General features: G+C 43.5%; 1 long non-coding RNA gene across 1 annotated transcript in view; it reads right to left on the reverse strand.

Moving 5' to 3' along the window:
- Positions 1-27,501, reverse strand: part of LOC125965104 (uncharacterized) — a 334,184-nt gene that overhangs the window by 304,823 nt on the left and 1,860 nt on the right. Inside the window, exon 2 of the long non-coding RNA XR_007478612.1 lies at positions 12,886-12,950. This is a non-coding gene — a long non-coding RNA (uncharacterized LOC125965104). The remainder of the gene's footprint in view (positions 1-12,885; positions 12,951-27,501) is intronic.

The raw sequence follows: 27,501 nt of genomic DNA on the forward strand, positions 1-27,501 counted from the left end.
CCGTGCCCTCACACGTATGCTCACCCTAAAACGCTGTGGTACCCTAAGCTGTCCCCTAAACCGTCCCCGTCCCCTAACCCTAACCCTAACTCTAACACTAAACCTTACCCGAAGCCTTACCCTAAAGCATCCCCTAATCCTAACCCCTATGCTAACACTAACACGTGCCCTCACACCAACGCTCACCGTAAGCAGTTGGCGTACCCTAACCTGTCCCCTAAACCGTCCCCTTCCCGTAACACTAACCCTTACCTGAAACCTTACCCTAACCCGTCCCCTAATACTAACCCGTACGCTAACACTAATCCGTGCCCTCACACGTACGCTCACCCTAAACCGTTGTCGTACCCTAACCTGTCCCCTAAACCGTCCCCATCCCCTAACCCTAACCCTAACCCTTACTCGATGCCTTACCCTAACCCATCACCTAATCCTAACCCATTCGCTAACACTAACCCGTGCCGTCACACGTACTCTCACCCTAAACCATTGTCGTAACCTAACCTGTCCCCTAAACCATCCCCATCCCCTGACCCTAACCCTAACCCTAACCCTTACCCGAAGCCTTACCCTAACCCATCCTGTAATCCTAACCCGTTCGCTAACACTAACCCGTGCCCTCACACGTACACTCACCCTAAACCGTTGGTGTACCCTAACCTGTCCCCTAAACCGTCCCCGTCCCCTAACCCTCACCATAACCCTAGCCCGAACCCTAATCCGAACACTTACCCGAAGCCTTACCCTAACCCATCACCAAATCCTAACCCGTACGCTTACACTAACCAGTGCCCTCACAAGTACGCTCACCCTAAACCGTTGTTGTACCCTAACCTGTCCCCTAAACTGTCCCTGTTCCCTAACCCTAACCCTAACCCTCACACTTACCCGAAGCCTTACCCTAACCCGTTCCCTAATCCTAACCCGTACGCTAACAGTAACCCGTGCCCTCACACGTACGCTCACCCTAAAACATTGTCGTACCCTAACCTGTCCCCTAAACCATCCCCATCCCCTAACCCTAACCCTAACCTTAACTCTTACCAGAAGTCTTACCCTAACCCATCCCCTAATCCCAAACCGTACGCTAACACTAACCTGTGCCCTCACACGTACGCTCACCACAGACCGTTGTCTTACCCTAACCTGTCTCCTAAACCGTACCCGTCCCCTAACCAACCCTAACCTGAAGACTTAACCTAACCCATCCCCTAATCCTAACCCGTACGGTAACACTAACCCGTGCCCTCGCACGTACGCTCACCCTAAACCGTTGTCATACCCTAACCTGTCCACTAAACCGTCCCCGTTCCCTAACCCTAAACCTAACCCTAACCCTAACACTAACCCTAACCCTAACACTTACCCGAAGCCTTACCCTAACCCGTCCCCTTATCCTACCCAATACGTTAAGACTAACCCATTCCCTCACACGTACGCTTACCCTAAACCATTGTCGTACCCTAACCTGTTCCCTAAACCGTCCCCGTCCCCTAACACTAACCCTAAACCTAACCCGAAGCCTTACCCTAACCCGTCGCCTAATCCTAAACCGTACGCTATCACTAACCCCTGCCCTCACATGTACGCTCACCCTAAACCGTTGTCGTACCCTAACCTGTCCCCTAAACCGTTCCCGTCCCCTAACCTTAACCCTTACCCGAAGCCTTACCCTAACCCGTCCCCTAATCCTAACACGTAAGCTAACACTAACCCGTGCCCTCACACGTACCCTCACCCTAAACCTTTGTCATACCCTAACCTGTCCCATAAACTGTCCCCGTCCCCTAACACTAACCCTAATCCTAACCCTAACTTGTTCCCTAATCCTAACCCATATGCTAACACTAACTCGTGCCCTCACACGTATGCTCACCCTAAAACGTTTTCATACCCTAACCTGTACCCTAAACCATCCCCGTCCCCTAACCCTAACCCTAACCCTAACCCTAACCCATACCCAAAGCCTTACTCGATCCCGTCCACTAATCCTAATCCCTACGCTAACACTAACCCATGCCCTCAGAGGTACACTCACACTAAACCGTTGTCGTACCCTAACCAGTCCCCTAAACCGTCCCCGTCCCCTAACCCTAACCCTAAACCTAACCCTAACCCTTACCCGAAGCCTTACCCTAACCCATTCCGTAATCCTAACCCGTACGCTAAGACTAACCCGTGCCCTCACACTTATGCTTACCCTAAACCATTGTCGTACCCTAACCTGTTCCCTAAACCTTCCCTTCCCCTAACCCTAACCCTAACCGTTACCCGAAGCCTTACCCTAACCCGTCCCCTAATCCTAAACCATACGCTAACACTAACCCGTGCCCTCAGACGTACGCTCACCCTAAACGGTTGTCATACCCTAACCTGTCCCCTAAAGCGTCCCCGTCCCCTAACCCTAACCTTAACCCTAACCCTAAACCTACATCTTACCCGAAGCCTTACCCTAACCCGTCGTTAATCCTAACCAGTACGCTAATACTAACCCATGCCCTCACACGTACGCTCACCCTAAACCGTTGTCGTACCCAAACCTGTCCCCTAAACCATCCCCATCCCCTAAATCTAACACTAAACCTTACCCGAAGCATTACCCTAACCCGTCGCCTAATCCTAACCGTACGCTATCACTAACCCCTGCTCTCACACGTACGCTCACCCTAAACCGTTGTCGTACCCTAACCTGTCCCCTAAACCGTCCCCTTCCCGTAACACTAACCCTTACCCGAAACCTTACCCTAACCCGTCCCCTAATACTAACCCGTACGCTAACACTAATCCGTGCCCTCACACGTACGCTCACCCTAAACCGTTGTCGTACCCTAACCTGTCCCCTAAACCGTCCCCATCCCCTAACCCTAACCCTAACCCTTACTCGATGCCTTACCCTAACCCATCACCTAATCCTAACCCATTCCGTAACACTAACCCGTGCCGTCACACGTACTCTCACCCTAAACCATTGTCGTAACCTAACCTGTCCCCTAAACCATCCCCATCCCCTGACCCTAACCCTAACCCTAACCCTTACCCGAAGCCTTACCCTAACCCATCCCGTAATCCTAACCCGTTCGCTAACACTAACCCGTGCCCTCACACGTACACTCACCCTAAACCGTTGGTGTACCCTAACCTGTCCCCTAAACCGTCCCCGTCCCCTAACCCTCACCATAACCCTAGCCCGAACCCTAATCCGAACACTTACCCGAAGCCTTACCCTAACCCATCACCAAATCCTAACCCGTACGCTTACACTAACCAGTGCCCTCACAAGTACGCTCACCCTAAACCGTTGTTGTACCCTAACCTGTCCCCTAAACCGTCCCTGTTCCCTAACCCTAACCCTAACCCTCACACTTACCCGAAGCCTTACCCTAACCCGTTCCCTAATCCTAACCCGTACGCTAACAGTAACCCGTGCCCTCACACGTACGCTCACCCTAAAACATTGTCGTACCCTAACCTGTCCCCTAAACCATCCCCATCCCCTAACCCTAACCCTAACCTTAACTCTTACCAGAAGTCTTACCCTAACCCATCCCCTAATCCCAAACCGTACGCTAACACTAACCTGTGCCCTCACACGTACGCTCACCACAGACCGTTGTCTTACCCTAACCTGTCTCCTAAACCGTACCCGTCCCCTAACCAACCCTAACCTGAAGACTTAACCTAACCCATCCCCTAATCCTAACCCGTACGGTAACACTAACCCGTGCCCTCGCACGTACGCTCACCCTAAACCGTTGTCATACCCTAACCTGTCCACTAAACCGTCCCCGTTCCCTAACCCTAAACCTAACCCTAACCCTAACACTAACCCTAACCCTAACACTTACCCGAAGCCTTACCCTAACCCGTCCCCTTATCCTACCCAATACGTTAAGACTAACCCATTCCCTCACACGTACGCTTACCCTAAACCATTGTCGTACCCTAACCTGTTCCCTAAACCGTCCCCGTCCCCTAACACTAACCCTAAACCTAACCCGAAGCCTTACCCTAACCCGTCGCCTAATCCTAAACCGTACGCTATCACTAACCCCTGCCCTCACATGTACGCTCACCCTAAACCGTTGTCGTACCCTAACCTGTCCCCTAAACCGTTCCCGTCCCCTAACCTTAACCCTTACCCGAAGCCTTACCCTAACCCGTCCCCTAATCCTAACACGTAAGCTAACACTAACCCGTGCCCTCACACGTACCCTCACCCTAAACCTTTGTCATACCCTAACCTGTCCCATAAACTGTCCCCGTCCCCTAACACTAACCCTAATCCTAACCCTAACTTGTTCCCTAATCCTAACCCATATGCTAACACTAACTCGTGCCCTCACACGTATGCTCACCCTAAAACGTTTTCATACCCTAACCTGTACCCTAAACCATCCCCGTCCCCTAACCCTAGCCCTAACCCTAACCCTAACCCATACCCAAAGCCTTACTCGATCCCGTCCACTAATCCTAATCCCTACGCTAACACTAACCCATGCCCTCAGAGGTACACTCACACTAAACCGTTGTCGTACCCTAACCAGTCCCCTAAACCGTCCCCGTCCCCTAACCCTAACCCTAAACCTAACCCTAACCCTTACCCGAAGCCTTACCCTAACCCATTCCGTAATCCTAACCCGTACGCTAAGACTAACCCGTGCCCTCACACTTATGCTTACCCTAAACCATTGTCGTACCCTAACCTGTTCCCTAAACCTTCCCTTCCCCTAACCCTAACCCTAACCGTTACCCGAAGCCTTACCTTAACCCGTCCCCTAATCCTAAACCATACGCTAACACTAACCCGTGCCCTCAGACGTACGCTCACCCTAAACGGTTGTCATACCCTAACCTGTCCCCTAAAGCGTCCCCGTCCCCTAACCCTAACCTTAACCCTAACCCTAAACCTACATCTTACCCGAAGCCTTACCCTAACCCGTCGTTAATCCTAACCCGTACGCTAATACTAACCCATGCCCTCACACGTACGCTCACCCTAAACCGTTGTCGTACCCAAACCTGTCCCCTAAACCATCCCCGTCCCCTAAACCTAACCCTAAACCTTACCCGAAGCATTACCCTAACCCGTCGCCTAATCCTAACCGTACGCTATCACTAACCCCTGCTCTCACACGTACGCTCACCCTAAACCGTTGTCGTACCCTAACCTGTCCCCTAAACCATCCCTGTCCCCGTCCCCTAACCCTAACCCTAAACCTTACCCGAAGCCTTAACCTAACCCGTCCCCTAATCCCAAACCGTACGCTAACACTAACCTGTGCCCTCACACGTACGCTCACCACAGACCGTTGTCGTACCCTAACCTGTCTCCTAAACCGTCCCCATCCCCTAACCAACCATAACCTGAAGCCTTAACCTAACCCGTCCCCTAATCCTAACCCGTACGCTAACACTAACCCGTGTCCTTACACGTACGCACACCCTAAACCATTGTCATACCCTAACCTGTCCCCTAAACCGTCCCCGTCCCCTAACCCTAACCATAACTCTAACCCTAACCCTAACCCTTACCCTAAGCCTTAGACTAACCTGTCCCCTAATCCTAACCCATACGCTAACACTAACCCATGCCCTGACAAGTACGCTCACCCTAAACCGTTGTCGTACCCTAACCTGTCCCCTAAACCGTCCCCGTCCCCGTCCCCTAATCCTAACCCTAACCCTAACACTTACCCGAAGCCTTACCCTAACCCGTCCCCTAATCCTAACCCGTACGCTAACACTAACCCGTGCCCTCACACGTATGCTCACCCTAAACCGTTGTCGTACCCTGACCTGTCCCATAAACCATCCCTGTCCCCTAACCCTAACCCTAACCCTTACCCGAAGATGTAACCTAACCCGTCCACTAATCCTAACCCTTACGCTAACACTAAACCGTTCCCTCAAGCGTACGCTCACCCTAAACCGTTGTCGTTCCCTAACCTGTCCCCTAAACCGTCCCCGTCCCCTAACTCTAACCCTAACCCTAACACTTACCCGAAGCCTTACCCGAACCCATCCTCTAATCCTAACGCGTACGCTAACACTAACCCGTGCCCTCACACGTACGCTCACCCTAAACTATTGTCGTACCCTAACCTGTCCCCTAAACCTTCCCCGTCCCCTAACCCTAACCCTTACCCGAAGCCTTACCCTAACCCGTCCCCTAATACTAACCCGTACGCTAACACTAATCCGTGCCCTCACACATACGCTCACCCTAAACCGTTGTCGTACCCTAACCTGTCCCCTAAACCGTCCCCATCCCCTAACCCTAACCCTAACCCTAACGCTTACCCTTACCCGAAGCCTTACCCTAACCCGTCCCCTAATCCTAACCCATACGCTAACACTAACCAGTGCCCTCACACGTACGCTCACCCTAAACCTTTGTCGTACCCAAACCTGTCCCCTAAACCGTCCCCGTCCCCTAACCCTAACCCTAAACCTAACCCTTACCCGAAGCCTTACCCTAACCCATCCCCTAATCCTAACCCGTACGCTAACACTAAACCGTGCCCTCACGCGTACAGTCATCCTAAACCGTTGTCGTATCCTAACCTGTCCCCTAAACCGTCCCCGTCCCCTAACCCTAACCCTAACCCGTCCCCTAATCCTAACCCTTACGTTAACAATAACCCGTGCCCTCACACGTATGCTTACCCTAAACCATTGTCGTACCTTAACCTGTACCCAAAACCGTCCCTGTCCACCTAACCCTAACAGTAACCCTAACCCTTACCTAACCCTAACCCCTACCCGAAGCCTTACCCTAACCCGTCCCCTAATCCTAACCCGTACGATAACACTAACCCGTGCCCTCACACTTACGCGCACCCTAAACCGTTGTCGTACACTTACCTGTCCCCTAAACTGTCCCCGTCCCCTAACCCTAACCCTTAACCGAAGCCTTACCCTAACCCGTCCCCTAATCCTAACCAGTACGCTAACACTAACCCATACCCTAACACGTACGCCTCACCCTAAACCTTTGTCGTACCCTAACCTGTACCATAAACCATCCCCGTCCCCTAACCGTAACCCTAACCCTTACCCGAAGCCTTACGCTAACCCGTCCACTAATCCTAACCCGTACGCTAACACTAACCCATACCCTAACACTTATGCTCACCCTAAACCGTTGTTGTACCCTAACCTGTGCCCTAAACTGTCTCCATTCCCTAACCCTAACCGTACCCCTTACTGGAAGCCATACCGTAAACTTTCCCCTAATCCTTACTCGTACGCTGACACTATCCTGTACCCTAACACGTACGCTCACCCTTAACCATTGTCGTACCCTAAACTGTACCCTAATCCGACACTGTCCCCTAACCCTAACACTTACCCGAGGCCTTACCCTAACTCGTCCCCTAATCCTAAGCCATACCCTAACACTAACCTGTACTCTAATACCTATGCTCACCCTAAACCGTTGTTGTACCCTAACATGTACCCTAAACCGTCCCCGTCCCATAAGCCTAACCCTAACACTTACCGGAAGCCTTATCCCATCCTGTCCCCTCATCCTAACCCGTACGCTAACACTAACTCTTATCATAACACGTACACTCACCCTAAACCGTTGTAGTACCCTAATCTGTACCCTAAACCATCCCCGTCCCTTAACCCTAACCCTAACCCTAACCCTTACCTGAAGCCTTACCCTAACCCGTCATCTAATCCTAACCCGTACGCTAACACTAACCCATACCCTAACACGTACGGTCACCCTAAACCGCTGTCACACCCTAACCTGTACCCTAAACTGCCCCCCTCTCCTAACCCTAATCCTTACCTGAAGCCTTACCCTAACCCGTCCCCTAATCCTAACCCGTACGCTAAACTAACCCGTACCCTAACACGTACACTGACCCTAAACCATTGTCGTAACCTAAACTGTACTCTAAACCTTCCCCGTCCCCTAACCCTAACCCTAACCTTTACCCGAAGCCTTACCTTAACCTGTCCGCTAATCCTAACCCGTATGCTAACACTAACCCATGCCCTAACATGTACACTCACCCTAAACCATCGTCGTTCCCTAACCTGTACCCTAAACCTTCCCAGTCCCCTAATCCTAACCTTAAACTTTACCTGAAGCCTTACCATAACCCGTCCCCTAATTCTAACCCGTATTCTAACACTAACCCATACCCTAACACGTACGCTCACCCTAAACTCTTGTCGTACCCTAACCTGTACCCTAAACTTTCCCCATCCCCTAACCCTATCCCTAACCCTTACCCGAAGTCTTACCCTATCCGGTCCCCTAATCCTAACCCATACGCTAACTCTAACTCATACCCTAACACGAATGCTGACTCTCAACCATTGTCATACCCTAACCTGTTCCCTAAACGGTCACCGTCCCCTATCCCTAACGCTAACCCTAACCCTTACCCGAAGCCTTACCCTAACCCGTCCCCTAATCCTAACCCGTACGCTAACACTAACTCTTACCCTTACATGTACGCTATCCCTAAACTGTTGTCGTACCCTAACTTCTACCCTAAACCATCCCCATTCCCTAACCATAACCCTAACCTGAAGCATTACCCTAACACTTACCCTAATCCTAAACGGTACACTAACACTGACCTGTACCCTAACACTTTCGCTCACTCTAAACCATTGTTGCATCCTAAACCATACCCGTTCCCTAACCCTAACCTTAACCCTAACCCTAAACCTACTTATAGCACTATAACTCAGGAAAATTAAAATAACAAGAAACAACCACCCCAAAGTTTAGGGCTGCTCTGTTTACAAGAGTCTCGACTACGGTACAAATTATATATCCTTGAAAGAGAGAAATGGATAAAGAAGTTTTCATACTTATGTACAATGGAACATCACTCAGCAATGAAATCAATGTCGTCTGGCCCGTACAAGCACAATGAATGGATTTAGGTACAATGATTCAAAGGAAATAAGTCACACAGAAAAAGAAACTTATCATAAGATATCACTTATAGAGGGAATGTAAACTTGGCTACACATGAACTGAATTACAAAACAGAACAGAGTCTCACATTTAGAAAACAAACTTATGCTTTCTTAAGGGGAATGATGAGTTGGGGTGCTACGTAAAACCAGAGATTGAAATTAGCACAGATACAGTTCCATAAGCCAGTAATAGACGAGATATACTCCTTGCTCAATGAATTAGACTCAACACCGCCTATTCACTGCAGAGGAATATATCTGACAAAAAGAATATTAAAACATATGTATTTATATGTCTCCGTAAGAGAATCAAGTGTGCATCGAGCGGCATAAACACAGCAGTGAAAATCAGCTAAACCCCATTATTAAAATAAATTTCAAAATCAAAACACAAAGACAGTGAAGGAGAGAAAGTTCTTAAATAATTCGTTCAGGGCTTGTGACGAAACTTGGATTTACCACATCTACACCCACAGCTGGGTGAGACATAAGGCAGGACATTTGGGACTGAGAGGATTGGTGAGGTTCGGTGAGCAAATGGAGACCCTTTGAAGTAATACTGTATGCTACCCATTCCATGGGTCCCAACTCTCCTGGTTTAAGGGATTCTTCCTACAGCTAAAACATGCATGGGAAACCCAGAGGATGGTCCACAGTGTGATCGGGCAAGGTTTCTAAAACGTATCTCATTATTCGTCCGCTGGTACTCGGGTTCGCCATTCCAGACACTTTACTAACAGTCTCCCCACTTGGAGAGTCAGTGCTTGTAACCTCCTGTTTGGCACACTCTGCAATTTCTGCGGAGGATGAACGGGAATAGGGAGAACCAATGAGAGACTAGCTGTAGGTGTTTGGACGGGCACATTTCACTCTAATTTCCCACCAGGATGTAGAATTAACCAAAGACTCAGCGTGCCGTGCTGGAACCAGAATAGGGCCTGAAGCAATCCTGTTGATTTGTGGCCAGCTCACAGAAAGCGAGTTGAAAAAAGGAGCTCAGGGGCACTGCAATTCATAAACCTGCAGAGTTATAAATGACAGCTATCGTCCAAAAATATATTGAGGTAAGGCTGCAAAGAGGACTTGAAACCACGTCACAATTGCAGGAAATATATTTCAGGAGGTAGATGGAAACTGCATTTAAAGCATATGAAAAGCGGCAGAACTTCGACAGCGATGCACTTGGCCAAAAAATGCATATGCGTTTTTTCCTGAATATATCCAGGAAAAAACGCATACGGCCTTTTTTGCCAACCAAGGAAGCGTGCAATGGAAATCCGCATTACAATGAAGTCTCATCCTAACACGTACCCTAACCCTATCCCGCTACCGTACCCTAACCTGTACCTGAGACCGTACCCGTTCCCTAACCCTAACCCTTACCTTAAGCTGTACACAAACACTAACCCGTATGCTAACATGTACCCTAACAGTAACACATAGCCATACACTAAACTTTATCCTTACCCTACCCCATATCCTAACCCTTTCCCTAAACCGTACCATAACCCGTACCCTAATCCTAACCCATCCCCTAACATTAACCCATAACCTAACCCGTACCCTAATCCTAACCCATACACTAACACGTACCCTAACCCTAACCCGTTGTCATACCCTAACCTGTAACCTAATCTGTACCCATTCCCTAACCCTAACCCTAACCCTTACACTATCCCGTACCATAATCCTAACCTGTACACTAACACTAAACCGTACCCTAACACTTACCCTACTCCTAACCCGTGGTCATACCCTAAACTGTACCCCAAACCATACCCGTTCCCTAACCCTAAACCTAAACCTTACCCTAAACCATACCTTAATCCTAACCCGTACACTAACACTAAACTGTACCCTAACACGTACCCTAACCCTAACCCTTTGTTGTTCCCTATACTGTACCCTAAACTGTACCCCTTCCTTAACACTAAACCTAACCCTAACCCTTATCCTAACCCGTACCTAACACTAACCCATACACTAAACCTAACCATAACCCTGAATGTAAACCATACCCTAATCCTAACCCATACCCTAACACTAACCCATACCTTAACCCGTACCCTAACACTAAACCATAGCCATACCCTAAACTGTACCCTAACACTAACCCGTACCATAACCCTAACCCTAAACCATACTCTAAGCCGTACAATAATCCTAACCCGTATCCTAACCCTAAACCTTACCCTAAACCCTAATCCTTACCCCTAGCTTAATTTTGTTTTTTTGTATTTAAAAAAATATTTTCTTGGGTTAAAACAAACTAGCAGAACAACAAAATAGGGGGCTTCGCTGGTGGTGCGGTGGTTAGAATCTGCCTGCTAATGCAGGGGACACAGGTTCGAGCCCTGGTCTGGGAGGATCCCACATGCCATGGAGCAACTAGGCCCATAAGCCACAACCAGTGAGCCCTCACATCTGGAGCCTGTGCTCTGCAACAAGAGAGGCCGCAATAGTGAGAGGCCCACGCACCGAGATCAAGAGTGGCCCCCCACTTGCCACAACTAGAGAAAGCCCTCACATGGAAACTCAGACCCAACACAACAAAAATAAATAAATAAATAATAAACTCCTACCCCCCCCCAGAAAAAGAACAACAAAATAAAACAGAAAGTAACCTGAGTGTCCCTCAAAAAGCTAAGTCTGAAATAGTTGGTACTTCTGTTCTATGGACTGTTATGTAGCTTATAAAAAGTATGAGAGCTAAATCTGTTTTTTTCTACAGTGAGAAGCATGATATTCCAGATGTATAGAACACCTGGATAAAATGAGAACTCTACACATTATGCTGGTCGTTTCAGTAAATGGGAAAGGATGGCAAGTGGTAAAATATTATCTTTTCCTTTAATTTTTTAAATTTCACTTGTTACAAAGAACTTCAATTATAATTGTACTTTAAAAAAGTAACAATGGAAATTTAAAAGAAAAAATATATATTGTGTGTTCAGTTACGTTTCATAGAATTATGAAATGCTCCACCCTCTGGCCATTACCTGCAAAAGCAGCTTTAAAACCTATGCTAATTTTCACTTCATATGAACAAGTCCTGCAGGGCTGTAAAGGAAACCTGCCTTCATCATGTTTTGCGGGAGGTAAAGGCCAAAGTATTTCAAAATGTGGCACATATTTCAAGAAAACCATTTGAAGAACTAAGCTGTAATAACCGTTTGAAAAATAAAAGGACATGCCTGAAAGCTCAATTTCAAAGGATTATGAGACACATGCAAATCCAACCACACAGAGGTATCAGCTCACACCATTCAGAATAACCATCAGGAAAGAAACTACAAATGATCAATGCTGAAGAGGTTGTGGAGAAATGCATACCCTTAATTTGAAGTGGGACATAACCTGGTAAGAGTCACTAATGGGAACAGGGTGGAGGTGCCTTTAAAAGGTAAACATTGAGCTACTATATGATCCAGCAGGCCCACTCCTGGGCCTATAACATAAGAAGACATAATTGGAAAGACACAGGCAGGCAAATCTGCACTGCAGCAGTATTACAATAGCCAAGACATGGAAGCAACCAAAAGTCCATCAACAGATGAGTAGACAAAGAGGAACTGTTACATGTAGAGATGGAATATTAGCTCGGGAAAAAAATGAAACAATGCCATTTGCAGCACCATAGATGAGTCTAGAGGTAACCATGCAACTTGTAGTAAGTGAGAAAGCGAAAGACACCTAACGTATATCACTTATAGGTGTTACCTGAAAATTGATAACAATGAAGATATTTCCACAGAGAAAGGCAATCACAGATTCATTGAACAAACTTATGGTTCCCCAAATCGAAAGGTGTGAGGATTGGATACATTACGATATTGGGGTTAACATAGATATAGAAACACATGTGAAATATATAATCACCAAAGACCTACGGAATACCAAGAGAAGACTACTCAACATTGTGTCATAACCTACCTGGGAAAAGGTTCCAAAGAAGAATAGATATATGTATGTGTGTGAAAGAACCACATCTTGCACACCTAGAACAAAAAAAAAAACATTGTAATCAAATTTGCTGCGATAAAAAATAAAAATTAAATTAAAAATATGAACAAGAAATAATGAGACATAAACTGAAAGGAATTTTTCCTGGCACATCCCATTCTAGTTTTCAACCTAGAACAGAACTTCCATTAAGGCTCTGTTGCCCTGGTAACCAGATTTGGTAAAGGAGAAATGCTGCCGCCTTGTGGCTGTTTCACACAACAGCAGCTTTAAACCAAGAGGTAATGTTCACTTAATATTCAAAATATGTGCAGCACTGTAAAGGACACCGGGCCTCAAAAAATGTCCTGGGGTCGTAATCGACCAGAAAATTCAAAAGACGTCAACATTTCAAGAAGACAATGTCAAGAGGCATATTTTACGCACATTTTGTCTTTTCTTTTTTTTCTCTTTAAAATAAAAGGAAATTGAAAAATGCGCAACATCAGCAATGAATAAAGCCATGCAAATCCAATTACAAAAATGTTCACCTCACAGCCGTCAGAATGTTCTTCAGCAAAAAGTCTACAAAGAATAAATGCTGAAGGGGTTTCAGAGAACTGTGTACCCTCCAGCTGCTGGGGAGATGTAAACTGGTAACAGCCAGTAATGAGAACATAATGGAGGTGCGTTTAAGGGTAAAAATTGAGCTACCATGTGATCTGGTAGGTCCTTTGATGTGCCTATCACCTGAGCAGAGCAGAATGGAAAAGACACAGGCTGGCAATCCTGTACTGCAGGAATATTTAACATAGCCAGGACTTGGAAGAAACCAAAATGTCCATCAACAGAAAAATGCACAAAGAGGAAGTGGTCCATGTAAACAATGGAATATTAGCCATGGAAAACAATGAAACAGTGCCGTTTGCACCACCATATAAGGACCTAGAGATAATCACTCAAATTAAAGAAAGAAAGTGAAAGACAGATATCCTATGACATCACTTCTAGGTGTTACCTAAAAGTTGATACTCATGAACTTATTTCCAAGAGAAGGAAAAGCATGGATTAAGAAAAAAAATTATGTTTAACCAAATGGAAAAGTGTAAGGAATGTGTGAATTAGGATATGAGGGTTAACAGACATGTACTAATACATAGGAAATATATAATCACAAAATACCTATGGAATACCAAGAGAGGTCTAGGCAACACTCTGTAATAACCTACACGGTAAAGAATGCAAAGATAAATGACAGATACATTGATATAATGAACCAGATTCTGTACACCTAGGAGAAACAAAATATTTTTATCAAGTTTGCTCTGATAATTAATAAAAATTAAATTTATAAAACAAACAAGAAGTAAGGAGATATAAGCTCTTGGGGATGTGCTCTGGCACATTCCACTCTAATTTGCAGCCTACTAACACGATTTGCAGGAAGGCTCTGCTGCCCAAAAACCCAGAGTTGGAAATGTAGAAATTCTGCTGCCTTGTGGCCGTTTTCCACAAGAGCAGCGTTAAGCCCACAGCTAATGTTCTCTTAACATTCACAAGGACTCAGGGCTGCAAAGGACACCTGCCCTAAACAACTGTGCTGAGGTAGGGAATGGACAATAAAATTCAAAACTGACAGATTTTTCAAGACGATAGTATGAAGAGGTAAGTTTGACTCACTCTCTTGTTTAAAAAAAGGAAAATGGGTGAAAGCTCAACCTCAGGAATTATTAGACTCATGCAAATCTAATGTACAAAAAGGTTTCAACTCACACCAGTCGACTGACCATCAGCAAAAGGTCTACAAACAATAAATTCTGAAGGGGTTTTAGAGAACTGTGTACCCTCTAGCTGCTGGTGAGATGTAACGTGGTAAGAGCCAATAATGAGAACAGAAAGGAGCTATGATTAAAAGTAAAAGTTGAGATACCATTCGATGCAGCAGTCACACCACTGGGTCTCTCACCTGAGAAGACCAGAATCGAGAAGACGCGGGCTGCAAAAGCTGCACTGCAGCCTTATTCACAATAGCCAAGACAGTGAAGCCACCAAAATGTCCATCAACAGATGTATGGATGAAGAAGAAGTGGTCCACGTTCACAATAGAATATTAGCCATGGAAAACAATGAAACACTGCTATTTGAGGTGCCATAGATGAGCTTGGAGATAATCACAGAATATGAGGTAAGTCAGAAAGCAAAAGACCTATATCCTATGATATCACTTATAGGCGTTATCTAATAACTAACACAAATGAACATATTTCCACAGAGAAAGACACTCACAGACTTAGAAATTAAGTATGCTTATCTAAAAGGAAAGGTGGGCAGAATGGATAAATTAAGATTAACGTTACCATACGTATACAAATACATATAATAAACATATATCAAAAAGACGGACCATATAGCAAGGGAGGTCTACGGAACACTGTAATATTTTACATGGGAAGAGGATCTGAACATGAATAGACATATATATTGTACAAATGAACCAGATTGTGTACATCTGGACAAACAATATCTAATCATTACCCCGATTAAATAAATTTTAAAAACCAAGATGTAATGAGACATAAACTTATGGGCGTTCCTCCTGGCACATTCCATTCTAACTTAAAACCTAGGACCACGACTTCCAGAAAGGCTCTGCTGCCCTAGTACTCAGATTTGGGAAAGGACAAATGCTGCCTCCTTGTGGCCGTTTCCCACAACAGCAGCTTTAAACCCAGTGCTAATGGTCACTAAATATTCACCAAACTTGCAGTTCTGTAATGACATCTGCCCTGCAAAAAAATCCTGGGGTCGAATATCCACCAAAAATTCAAAAGAGGGCAACCTTCCAAGAAGAGAGCTTCAAGAGATATATTGTACTCACACTTGATTTTTAACAGAAAGGAAAAAGGCATGGAAAATGATGAATTTTAGGAATTTTTAAAGTCATGCAAACCCAAATCACAAAAACTTATCAGGTCACAGCAGTCAGATTGGCCATTAGCAAAAATGCTGCAAACTATAAATGCTGAAGGGATTGTGGAGAAGTTCGTACCCTCGGTTCTAAGGGAGACATGGTAAGAGCCACTAATGAAAACACAATGGAGGTGCTTTGAAAAGGTAAACATTGAGCTACTAGTCAATCAATCACACCCACTGCTGGGCCTATCACCTGAGAAAATGAGAATCAAAAAGTCACAGGCTGGCAATCTTGCACTCCAGCAATATTTAATATAGCCAACACTTGGAAGCAACGAAAATGTCCCTCAACAGAGCTATGCACCAAGAAGTGGTCCATATACACAATGGAATATTACTCCGATAAAAATATAAATTAAATTTAAAAAACAAACAAAAATAAGGAGACATCAGCCTTTGGGGGTTTATCCGGGCACATTCCACTCTAATTTATAACCGAGGAAGACCACTGGCCGGAAGCTCTGTTTCCCTAGTACCAGCATGGGGAACAAAGAAAGGCTGCCGCAATCTGGCCGTTACCTGCAAAAGCAGCTTTAAAGCCTGTGCTAATGGTCACTTCATGTGAACAAGTACTGCAGGGCTGTAAATGAAACCTGCCCTCAAAATGTTTTGAGGGAGGTAATGGCCAATAAATTTCAAAATGTAACACATACTTTAGAAAACACTTTGAAGAGCTAAGCTGTAATCACAGTTTGAAAAATAAAAAGGACATGCCTTAAAGCTCAATTTCAAAGGATTATGAGTCATATGCAAATTCAACCACAAAGAGGTATCAGCTCACACCAGTCAGAATATCCATCAGCAAGAAAACTACAAACAATAAATGCTGAAGCCATAAAAAGAAACGAAATTGAGCTATTTGTAATGAGGTGGATAGACCTAGAGTCTGTCATACACAGTGAAGTAAGTCAGAAAGAGAGAGACAAATACCGTATGCTAACACATATACCTGGAATTTAAGAAAAAAAAATGTCATGAAGAACCTAGGGGTAAAACAGGAATAAAGACAGAGACCTACTAGAGAATGGACTTGAGGATATGGGGAGGGGGAAGGGTAAGCTGTGACAAAGGGAGAGAGAGGCATGGACATATATACACTACCAAACGTAAGGTAGATAGCTAGTGGGAAGCAGCAGCATGGCACAGGGAGATCAGCTCGGTGCTTTGTGACCGCCTGGAGGGGAGGGAGGGTGGGAGGGAGGGAGATGCAAGAGGGAAGTGATATGGGAACATATGTATATGTATAACTGATTCATTTTGTTGTAAAGCACAAGCTAGCACACCATTGTAAAGCAATTATACTTCAATAAAGATGTTAAAAATAAATAAATAAATAAATGCTGAAGGTGTTGTGGAGAAATGCATACCCTCAACTTTAAGTGAGATGTAACCTGGAAAGAGCCACTAATGAGCACAGAATCGTGGTACATTTAAACGGTAAACCCTGAGATACTATATGATACAGGAGGCCCACTCTTGGGCCTATAACATAAGAAGACAGAATCGGAAAGACACAGGCAGGCAAATGTGCAGTGCAGCAGTATTACAATAGCTAAGACATGGAGGCAACCAAAAAGTCCATCAAGAGGTGAGTGGACAAAGAAGAACTGGTACATGTACAGATGGAATATTATCTAGGGAAAAAAATGAAACAATGCCATTTGCAGCACCGTAGATGATTCTAGAGGTAATCAGGCAAATTGTACTAAGTCAGACAGCAAAAGACACATATCCTATAATATCACTTATAGGTGTTAGCTAAAAATTGATACCAATGAAGATATTTCCACAGAGAAAGGCAATCACAGATTCATTAAACAAAGTTAAGGTTCACCAAATGGAAAGGTGTGAGGACTGGATATATTAGGATATTGGGGTTAACATAGATATAGAAACACATGTGAAATATATAATCACCAAAGACCTACGGAATACCAAGAGAAGACTACTCAACATTGTGTCACAAGCTACATGAGAAAACGATCTGAAGAAGTATAGATACATGTATATGTGTAAAAGAACCACATCTTACACACCTAGAACAAACAAAACATTTTAATCAAATTTGCTCTGATAAAAAATAAAAATTAAAAAAAGAACAAGAAAAAAAAGAGAGAAAAAAGGAAAAAAAAAAGAACAAGAAGTAATGAGACATACACTTAAGGGACTTTTTGCTGGCACATTGCATTCTAGTTTACAACCAGAACACGACTTCCATTAAAGCTCTGTCATCACTAATAAAGCAGCTTTATAAGCAATGTTGAAGGTAGTTTAAAAGAATTCTCACTAATTATTGACAGTAACAAGAAAACAAACAAAAGTAAAAATCTCACGGCAAAAAGTATACATAGAGTAAGGGTAGTAGATCAAACACTTATTAAACTTCTGTAAAGAATAAAAGACAACAGTAGTACTTTTTTTAAAAGAGAGGGCCCAAATAAATCAGAACTGAAAGAGATGATGTTACAAGAGCCACCACAGAAATACAAAGTATCCTAAGATACACACAGGGTAACTCAGGGCTCAGACTGGACAGAGCCCACTCTCCATTCCCCTGTACATGACTTACAGGAGCCTCAGGAACTGAGGAGGGGGTCCTTGAGGAGAGGCACAAGATAGAAGATGTTAGGCATTAACATGACTGCATTCATTTTAAACATGCCTGAACTACATTCACATGAGATGATTTTGTCCTGTTTGTACATCAGCACCTCTAGTCGGAACTGCAGATCTTTGGTTTCACCACCTCTATGACAGCATTAGCTTCACCTGCTGTGGACCGTCTCCTATAGGATTTCTAGAACCACAAAACATCGAAGTTTCACAGGACCCAGAGTCTGTGCGACTCCACTCAGAGTCTCAACTGCACTCAGAGACTCAGAGTCTCAACAGAGACTCCCCTCTTGGAGGACACACACAAAGTAGTGTGCACATCAGGACCCAGGGGAAGGAGCAGTCACCCCATAGGTGAATGATCATACCTAGCTGCTAGTTTTAGAGGGTCTCCTGCAGAGGTGGGGTGTGGCTGCGGCTCACCATGGGGACAACGACACTGACAGCAGAAGTTCTGGAAAATACTCCTTGGCGTGAACTCTCCCAGAGTCCACCATTAGCCTCACCAAGAGCAAGGTAGGCTCCAGTGCTGGGTCGCCTCAGTCCAAACAACCAACAGGGAGGGAACCCAGCCCCATGCATCAGCAGACAAGTGGATTAAACTTTTTATTAAACTTTTATTTAATCCACAGACAAGCAGATTAAAGCTCTGCCCACCAGAGCAACACCCAGCTCTACCCACCACCAGTCCCTTGCATAAGGAAGCTTGCACAAGCCTCTCAGATAGACTCAATCACTGGAGAGCAGACAGCAGAAGCAAGAAGAACTACAATTCTGCAGCCTGTGGAAGGAAAACCACATTCACAGAAAGATAGAGAAAATGAAAAGGCAGAGGACTTTATACCAGATCAAGGAACAAGATAAATCCTCAGAAAAACAACGAAATGAAGTGGGGATAGGTAACCTTCCAGTAAAAGAATTCAGAATAATGATAGTGAAGATGATCCAAGACCTTAGAAAAATAATGGAGGCAAAGATCGAGAAGATGCAAGAAATGCTTAACAAAGACCTAGAAGAATTAAGGAACAAACACCTAGAAGAATTAAAGAACAAACAAACAGAGATGAACAATACAATAACTGAAATGAAAAATACATTAGAAGGAATCAGTAGCAGAATAACTGTGACAGAAGAACGGATAAGTGACCTGGAAGACAGAAAGGTGGAAATCACTGCCATGGAACAGAATAAAGAAAAAGAATGAAAATAAATGAAGACAACCTAAGAGACTTCTGGGACAACATTAAATGCAACAACATTCGCATTATAGGGGTCCCAGATGGAGAACAGAGAGAGAAAGGACTCGAGAAAATATCTGAAGAGATTATAGTTGAAAACTTCCCTAGCATGGGAAAAGAAATAGCCACCGAAGTCCACGAAGCGCAGAGAGTCCCAGGCAGGATAAACCAAAAGAGAAAAATGCCGAGACACACAGTAATCAAATTGAAAAAATTAAAGACAAAGAAAAATTATTGAAAGCAACAAGGGAAAAATGACAACATACAACGGAACTCCCATAAGGTTAACAGCTGATTTCTCAGCAGAAAATCTACAGAAGGGAGTGGCATGATAAATTTAACGTGATGAAAGGGAAGAACCTACCACCAAGAGTACTCCACCCAGCAAGTATCTCATTCAGATTTGATGGAGAAATCAAAAGCTTTACAGACAAGCAAAAGCTAAGAGAATTCAGCACCATGAAACCAGCTCTACAACAAATGCTAAAGGAACTTCTCTAAGTGGGAAACACAAGAGAAGAAAAGGACCCACTAAGACAAACCCATAACAATTAAGAAAATAATAATAGGAACATACATATTGATAATTACCTTAAACATGAATGGATTAAATGCTCCAACCAAATGACACAGGCTCACTGAATGGATACAAAAACAAGATCCATATATATGCTGTCTACAAGAGACCCATTTCAGACCTAGGGACACATACAGACTGAAAGTGAGGGGATGGAAAAATATATTCCATGCAAATGAAAATCAAAAGAAAGCTGGAGTAGCAATACTCATATCAGATAAAATAGATTTTAAAATAAAGAATGTTACAAGAGACAAGGAAGGACACTACATAATGATCAAGGGATCAATCCAAGATATAACAATTATAAATATATATGTACCCAACACAGGAACACCTCAATATATAAGGCAACTGCTAACAGCTATAAAAGAGGAAATCAACAGTAACACAATAATAGCAAGGGACTTTAACACCTCACTTACACCAATGGAGATCATCCAGACAGAAAATTAATAAGGAAACACAAGCTTTAAATGACACAATAGACCAGATAGATTTAATGGATATTTATAGGACATTCCATCCAAAAACAGCAGACTACAAGTTCTTCTCAATGGTACACGGAACATTCTCCGGGATAGATCACATCTTGGGTCACAAATAAAGCCTCAGTAAATTTAAGAAAACTGAAATCATATCAAGCAGCTGTTCCGACCACAATGCTATGAGATTAGAACTCAATTACAGGGAAAATAACGTAAAAAACAAACACATGGAGGCTAAACAATACGTTTCTAAATAACCAAGAGATCACTGAAGAAATAAAAGAGGAAATCAAAAACTACCTAGAGACAAATGACAACAAAAACACGATGATTGAAAACCTATGGGATGCAGCAAAAGCAGTTCTAAGAGGGAAGTTTATAGCAATAAAAGCCTACCTCAAGAAACCAGAAAAATCTCAAATAAACAATCTAACCCTACACCTAAAGGAACTAGAGAACGAAGAACAAAACCCAAAGTTAATAGAAGGAAAGAAATCATAAAGATCAGAGCAGAAATAAATGAAATAAAAACAATAGCAAAGATCAATAAAACTAAAAGCTGGTTCTTTGAGAAGATAAACAAAAATGATAAACCTGTAGCCAGACTCAAGTAAAAGAGGGAGAGGACTCAAATCAATAAAATTAGAAATGAAAAAGGAGAAGTTGTAACAGACACCACAGAAATACAAAGCATCCTAAGAGACCTCTACAAGCAACTCTATGCCAATAAAATGGACAACCTGGAAGAAATGGACAAATTCTTAGAAAGGTATAACCTTCCAAGACTGAACCGGGAAGAAATAGAAAATATGAACAGACCTATCACAAGTAATGAAATTGAAAGTGTGATTAAAAATCTTCCAACAAACAAAAGTCCAGAACTAGATGGCATCAGAGGTGAATTCTATCAAACATTTAGACAAGAGCTAACACCCAATCTTCTCAAACTCTTCAGAACTTTTCAGGGGAAGGAACACTCCCAAACTCATTATATGAGGCCACCATAACCCTGATACCAAAACCAGACAAAGATACTACAGAAAAAGAAAATTAGAGACCAATATCACTGATTAATATAGATGTAAAAATCCTCAACAAAATACTAGGAAACAGAATTGAACAACACATTAAAAGGATCATGCACCATGATCAGGTGGGGTTTATCCCAGGGATGCAAGAATTCTTCAATATACACAAATCAATCAATGTGATACACCATATTAACAAATTGTAGAATAAAAATATGATCATCCCAATAGATGCAGGAAAAGCTTTCGACAAAATTCAACGCCAATTTATGATTAAAAGTCTCCAAAAAGTGGGCATAGAGGGAATCTACCTCAACATAATAAAGGCAGTATATGACAAACCCACAGCAAACATCATTCTCAATAGTGAAAAACTAAAAGCATTTCCTCTAAGATCAGGAACAAGACAAGGATGTCCACTCTCACCACTATTACTCAACATAGTTTTGGAAGTCCTAGACACAGTAATCAGAGAAGAAAAAGAAATAAAAGGAATACAAATTGGAAAAGAAGAAGTAAAATTGTCACTGTTTGCAAATGACACGATACTACACATAGTGAATCCTAAAGATGCCACCAGAAAACTACTAGAGCTAATCAATGAATTTGGTAAAGTTGCAGGATACAAAATTAATGCACAGAAATCTCTTGCATTCCTATACACTAACAATGAAAGATCAGAAAGAGAAATTAAGGAAACAATCTCATTCACCATTGCAACAAAAAGAATAAAATACGGAGGAATGAACCTGCATAAGGAGGTAAAAGACCTGTACTCAGAAAACTATAAGACACTGCTGAAAGAAATCAAAGATGATATAAACATATGGAGGTATAAACCATGTTCTTGGATTAGAAGAATCAATATTGTGAAAATGACTATAGTACCCAAAGCAAGCTACAGATTCAATGCAATCCCTAGCAAATACCACTGGCATTTTCTACAGAACTAGAACAAAAAAATCTTAAAATTTGTATGGAGACACAAAAGACCCCGAATAGCCAAAGCAGTCTTGAGGGAAATTAAAAAAGCTGGAGGAATCAGACTTCCTAACTTCAGACTATACTACAAAGCTACATTAATCAAGACTATATGGTACTGGCACAAAAACAGAAATATAGATCAATTGAACAAGATAGAAAGCCCAGAGATAAACCTATGTACCTATGGCTAACTCATCTATGACAAAGGAGGCAAAGATATACAATGAAGAAAAGACAGTCTCTTCAGTAAGTGGTGCTGGGAAAACTGGACAACTACACGTGAAAGAATGAAATTAGAACACTCCATAACACCATACACAAAAATAAACTCAAAATGAATTAGAGATCTAAATGTTAGACCAGACACTATAAAATTATTAGAGGAAAACATAGGCAGAACACTCTATGACATAAATCACAGCAAGATCCTTTTTGACCCACCTCCTAGAGAAGTGGAAATAAAAACAAAAATAAACAAATGGGACCTAATGAAACTTCAAAGCTTTTGCACAGCAAAGGAAAACATAAACAAGACGAAAATACAACCCTCAGAATGGGAGAAAATGTTTTCAAATGAAGCAAATGACAAAAGATTAATCTCCAAAATTTACAAGCAGCTCGTGTAGCTCAATATCACAAAAACAAACAACACAATCCAAAAATGGGCAGAAGACCTAAATAGACATTTCTCCAAAGGAGATATACAGATTGCCAATAAACACATGAAAGGATGCTGAACATCACTAATCATTAGAGAAATGCAAATCAAAACTACAGTGAGGTATCACCTCCCAGCAGTCAGAATGGCAATCATCAAAAAATCTACAAACAATAAATGCTGGAGAGGTATTTACTGGAGAAAAGGGAACGTTCTTGCACTGTTACTGGGAATGTAAATTGCTATACCCACTAGGGATAACAGTATAGAGGTTCCTTAAAAAACTAAAAATAGAAGTACCATACGACCCAGCAATCCAACTACTGGGCATTTGCCCTGAGAAAACCATAATTCAAAAAGAGTTATATACAACAATGTTCATTGCGGTTCTACTTACAATAGCCAGGACATGGAAGCAACCTAAGTGTCCATCGACAGATGAATGGATAAAGAATATCTGGCACATATATAAATGGAATATTACTCAGCCATAAAAAGAAACAAAACTGAGTTATTTGTAGTGAGGGGGATGGACTTAGAGTCTGTCCTACACAGTGAAGTAAGTCAGAAAGAGAAAAATAAATACCGTGTGCTAACAGAGATATATGGAATCTAAAGAAAAAGGTTTATGAAGAACCTAGGGGCAGGACAGGATTAAGGACACAGACATAGAGAAAGGACTTGAGGACACGGGGAGGGGGAAGGGTAAGCTGGGACGAAGTGAGAGAGTGCCATGGACATATATACATTACCAAATGTAACATCGATAGCTACTGGGAAGCAGCCACATAGCACAGGGAGATCAGCTCGGTGCTTTGCGACCACCTAAAGGGGTGGGATGTGGAGGGTGGGAGGGAGATGTAAGAGGGAGGGGATATGGTGATATATGTATATGTATAATTGATTCACTTTGTTATACAGCAGAAACTAACACTCCATTGTAAAGCAATTATACTCCAATAAAGGTGTAAAAGGAAAATAAAAAAGAAAGAAGCCCAGAGATAAACCTACACACCTATGGTCAACTAATCTATGACAAAGTAGGCAAGACTATACAATGGAGAAAAGACAGTGTCTTCAATCAGTGGTGCTGGGAAAAATGGACAGCTACATGTAAAAGAATGAAATTAGAACACCCCCTAACACCATACACAAAAATAAATTCAAAATGGATTAGAGACCTTAATGTAAGACCGGACAGTATAAAACTCTTAGAGGAAAACATAGGAAGAATACTCTAACATAAATCACAGCAAGATCTTTTTTGATCCACCTCTTAGAGTAATGACATAAAAAAGAAAACTAAACAAATGGGACCTAATGAAACGTAAAAGCTTCTGCAAAGCAATGGAAACTACAAACACAAAAAGACAACCCTCAGAATGGGAGAATATATTTGCAACTGAATCAATGGACAAAGGATTAATCTCCAATATATATAAACAGCTCATGCAGCTCAATATTAAAAAAACAAACAACCCAATACAAAAATGGGCAGAAGATCTAAATAGACATTTCTTCCAAGAAAACGTAGAGATGGCCAAGGAGCACATGAAAAGCTGCTCTACCTCACTAATTATTAGAGAAATGCAAATCAAAACTACAATGAGGTATCACCTCACACCTGTTAGAATGGGCATCATCAGAAAATCTACAAACAACAAATGCTAGAGAGGGTGTGGAGAAAAGGAACCCTCTTCCACGATTGGTGGGAATGTAAATTGATAGTCACTATGGAGAACAGTATGGAGGTTCCTTAAAAAACTAAAAATAGAATTACCATATGATCCAGCAACCCACTACTGGGTATATACCCAGAGAAAACCATAAATCAAAAAGACACATTCACCACAATGTTCAGTGCAGCACTATTTACAATAGCCAGGTAATGGAAGCAACCTAAATGCCCACAGACAGACGAATGGATAAAGATGTGGTACATATATAAAATGGACTATTAGCCATAAAAAGGAATGATATTGGGTCATTTGTAGAGACGTCGATGGATCTAGAGACTGTCATACAGAGTGAAGTAAGTCAGAAAGAGAAAAACAAATATTGTATATTAACGCATATATGTGGAACCTAGAAAAATGGTACAGATGAACCGGTTTGAAGGGAAGAAATAGAGACACAGATGTAGAGAACAAATATATGGACACAAAGAGGGGAAAGCCATGGGGGGGGTGGCGGTGGGAGGAGTTGGGAGATTGGGATTGACATGTATACATTTATATGTATAAAATAGATAACCAATAAGAACCTGCTGTAAAAAAAATAAATAAAATAAAATGAAAAATAAAATTTTCTAAAAAATGGAAAAAAGTTATTCCCTTCACATACATGTATTTATATGAATGAATTATTTCCATGCTTACATCCATAAGTACAAAAAAGAGGAATAAAACCTACCTTGAAACAAAAAAGAAAAAAACAAAACAGAACCCACCAGTTATACAGATGAAAACCCTATCAGGACACTTGCTCCAGTGGTAGACAATTCTGAAGTTGGTCAGAGGTGGGGAATCGTCTCGCATGCAGCCAGCAGCCCCCCCGCAAGGAGTGTCCTCATTACAAGCCTGGGGGACCGTGCCGAGGCATCTGTGAGTAAACGTGAGATGAGCCCCAGGCCAGCTGCTGCTGAACTGTTCCCAACCTACCCAGGTAAAACACCTGAATATGTACAAGGATTTGAAAGCCTAGAGGAAGGGCCATGGAGCCACACGAGTGACAGCATGCCAGCCGACTTGGTGCCTGCAGGCCAGCCAGGATGGTCCTGGCCCTGGGTGCTCTTCTGGAAGATTTCCATTTCCCTGCCTGAGATACCCGTCCTGTCCCTGCCCCCACTGCATTTTTCCTTCCTCACCTCTGCCCAGGGAGAAATTCCAGCAGCAGGTATGGGTGACACATCCTCTTCTTTAGCAGGTGGCAGCCTGGCAACTGCTGCAGAAAGTCCAGCAGAGCCCCACTCACACTGGGCCACCCACAAAGCTGTGGCCTCTCACTCCCTCCCACCAGCCCAGCCCCGAGACTGCTGACAGGGCAGAGAAAATGGCTTCAGGCACGGCTGCAGGGGCTCTTGCTGCCTGGAGTGGTATTTATATTGATCTCAACCCAGGCACACCTGGGGAGGGCTGGCCAGCACGGTAAGGCTGCCCAGGTCAGCCAATCATCACCCCTCAGGGGCTCACAGTTGCAGAAAATGGAACTTGCTGAACCGGCCAGGTCCAAGGAACAGGTATGGGCTCCTGAGAGTCAGGATAGACAAGGGGCTGCAGCTTTGGCTTGTTTTCTAATCATTTTATCTGGCCCATGAGTGGGAGACAACTTCAAGAAAACCCTCTCCTAATGAGAGGAACCCAGGAGTCAGGGAGAGGAGGGGCGGGTGGTGGTTGGAGACAGAGGCCTGGTGCCCCGGGTGCAGTGGAAGTCTCTGGAAGACCAGGTGGAGGGAGGCCGCACAGAGTGATGCCCAGGGTCACAGACCTGTTGCAGCTGCTGTTTGTTAGTTCAAGTCCTGCTCTGAGGTGCTCTGTGTCAGCTCTGAGAGACAGGTGAGCTGGGGGAGCTCTGCAATGAGGGCTATGTGCATGGTTCCTGTGTGACCAGCCCTGCCACGGTACCTGCAAGTTTAGCTCTGTATCCTGGGATTGGTCTGACCACGAGAGCCCCATGAGCTGCTGGGGACCTGGTAAAGGATGTCAGGACAGTCAGTGAAGCCACCGAGGATATACCTCTAGTTGCTCCTAATTCCTACACCCTGCTGGTCATTCTACCAACCACCAGGACATGGTATTCTGTATTAGTCTTCAATGATGCCTTCTTTTGTATTCCATTAGTCCCAGAGTCACAAGAAATTTTGGCTTGTGAGTGGCAGGACTCAACATACAACTAAAACAATACTTCCGGGCCATCTTGCCCCAAGGGTTCAAAAATTCCCACACCGTCTTTGGGGAAAGCTTCGGTAAAGACCTAAAAGTTCTACCTCTGGAAAAGGAAACCCTCCTTCAATACGCAGATGACATTCTGATCGCCAGCCCTACTAAGG

The sequence above is a fragment of the Orcinus orca genome, chromosome 1 (genome assembly GCF_937001465.1).
Source record: "Orcinus orca chromosome 1, mOrcOrc1.1, whole genome shotgun sequence".
NCBI classification, from domain to species: domain Eukaryota; kingdom Metazoa; phylum Chordata; class Mammalia; order Artiodactyla; family Delphinidae; genus Orcinus; species Orcinus orca.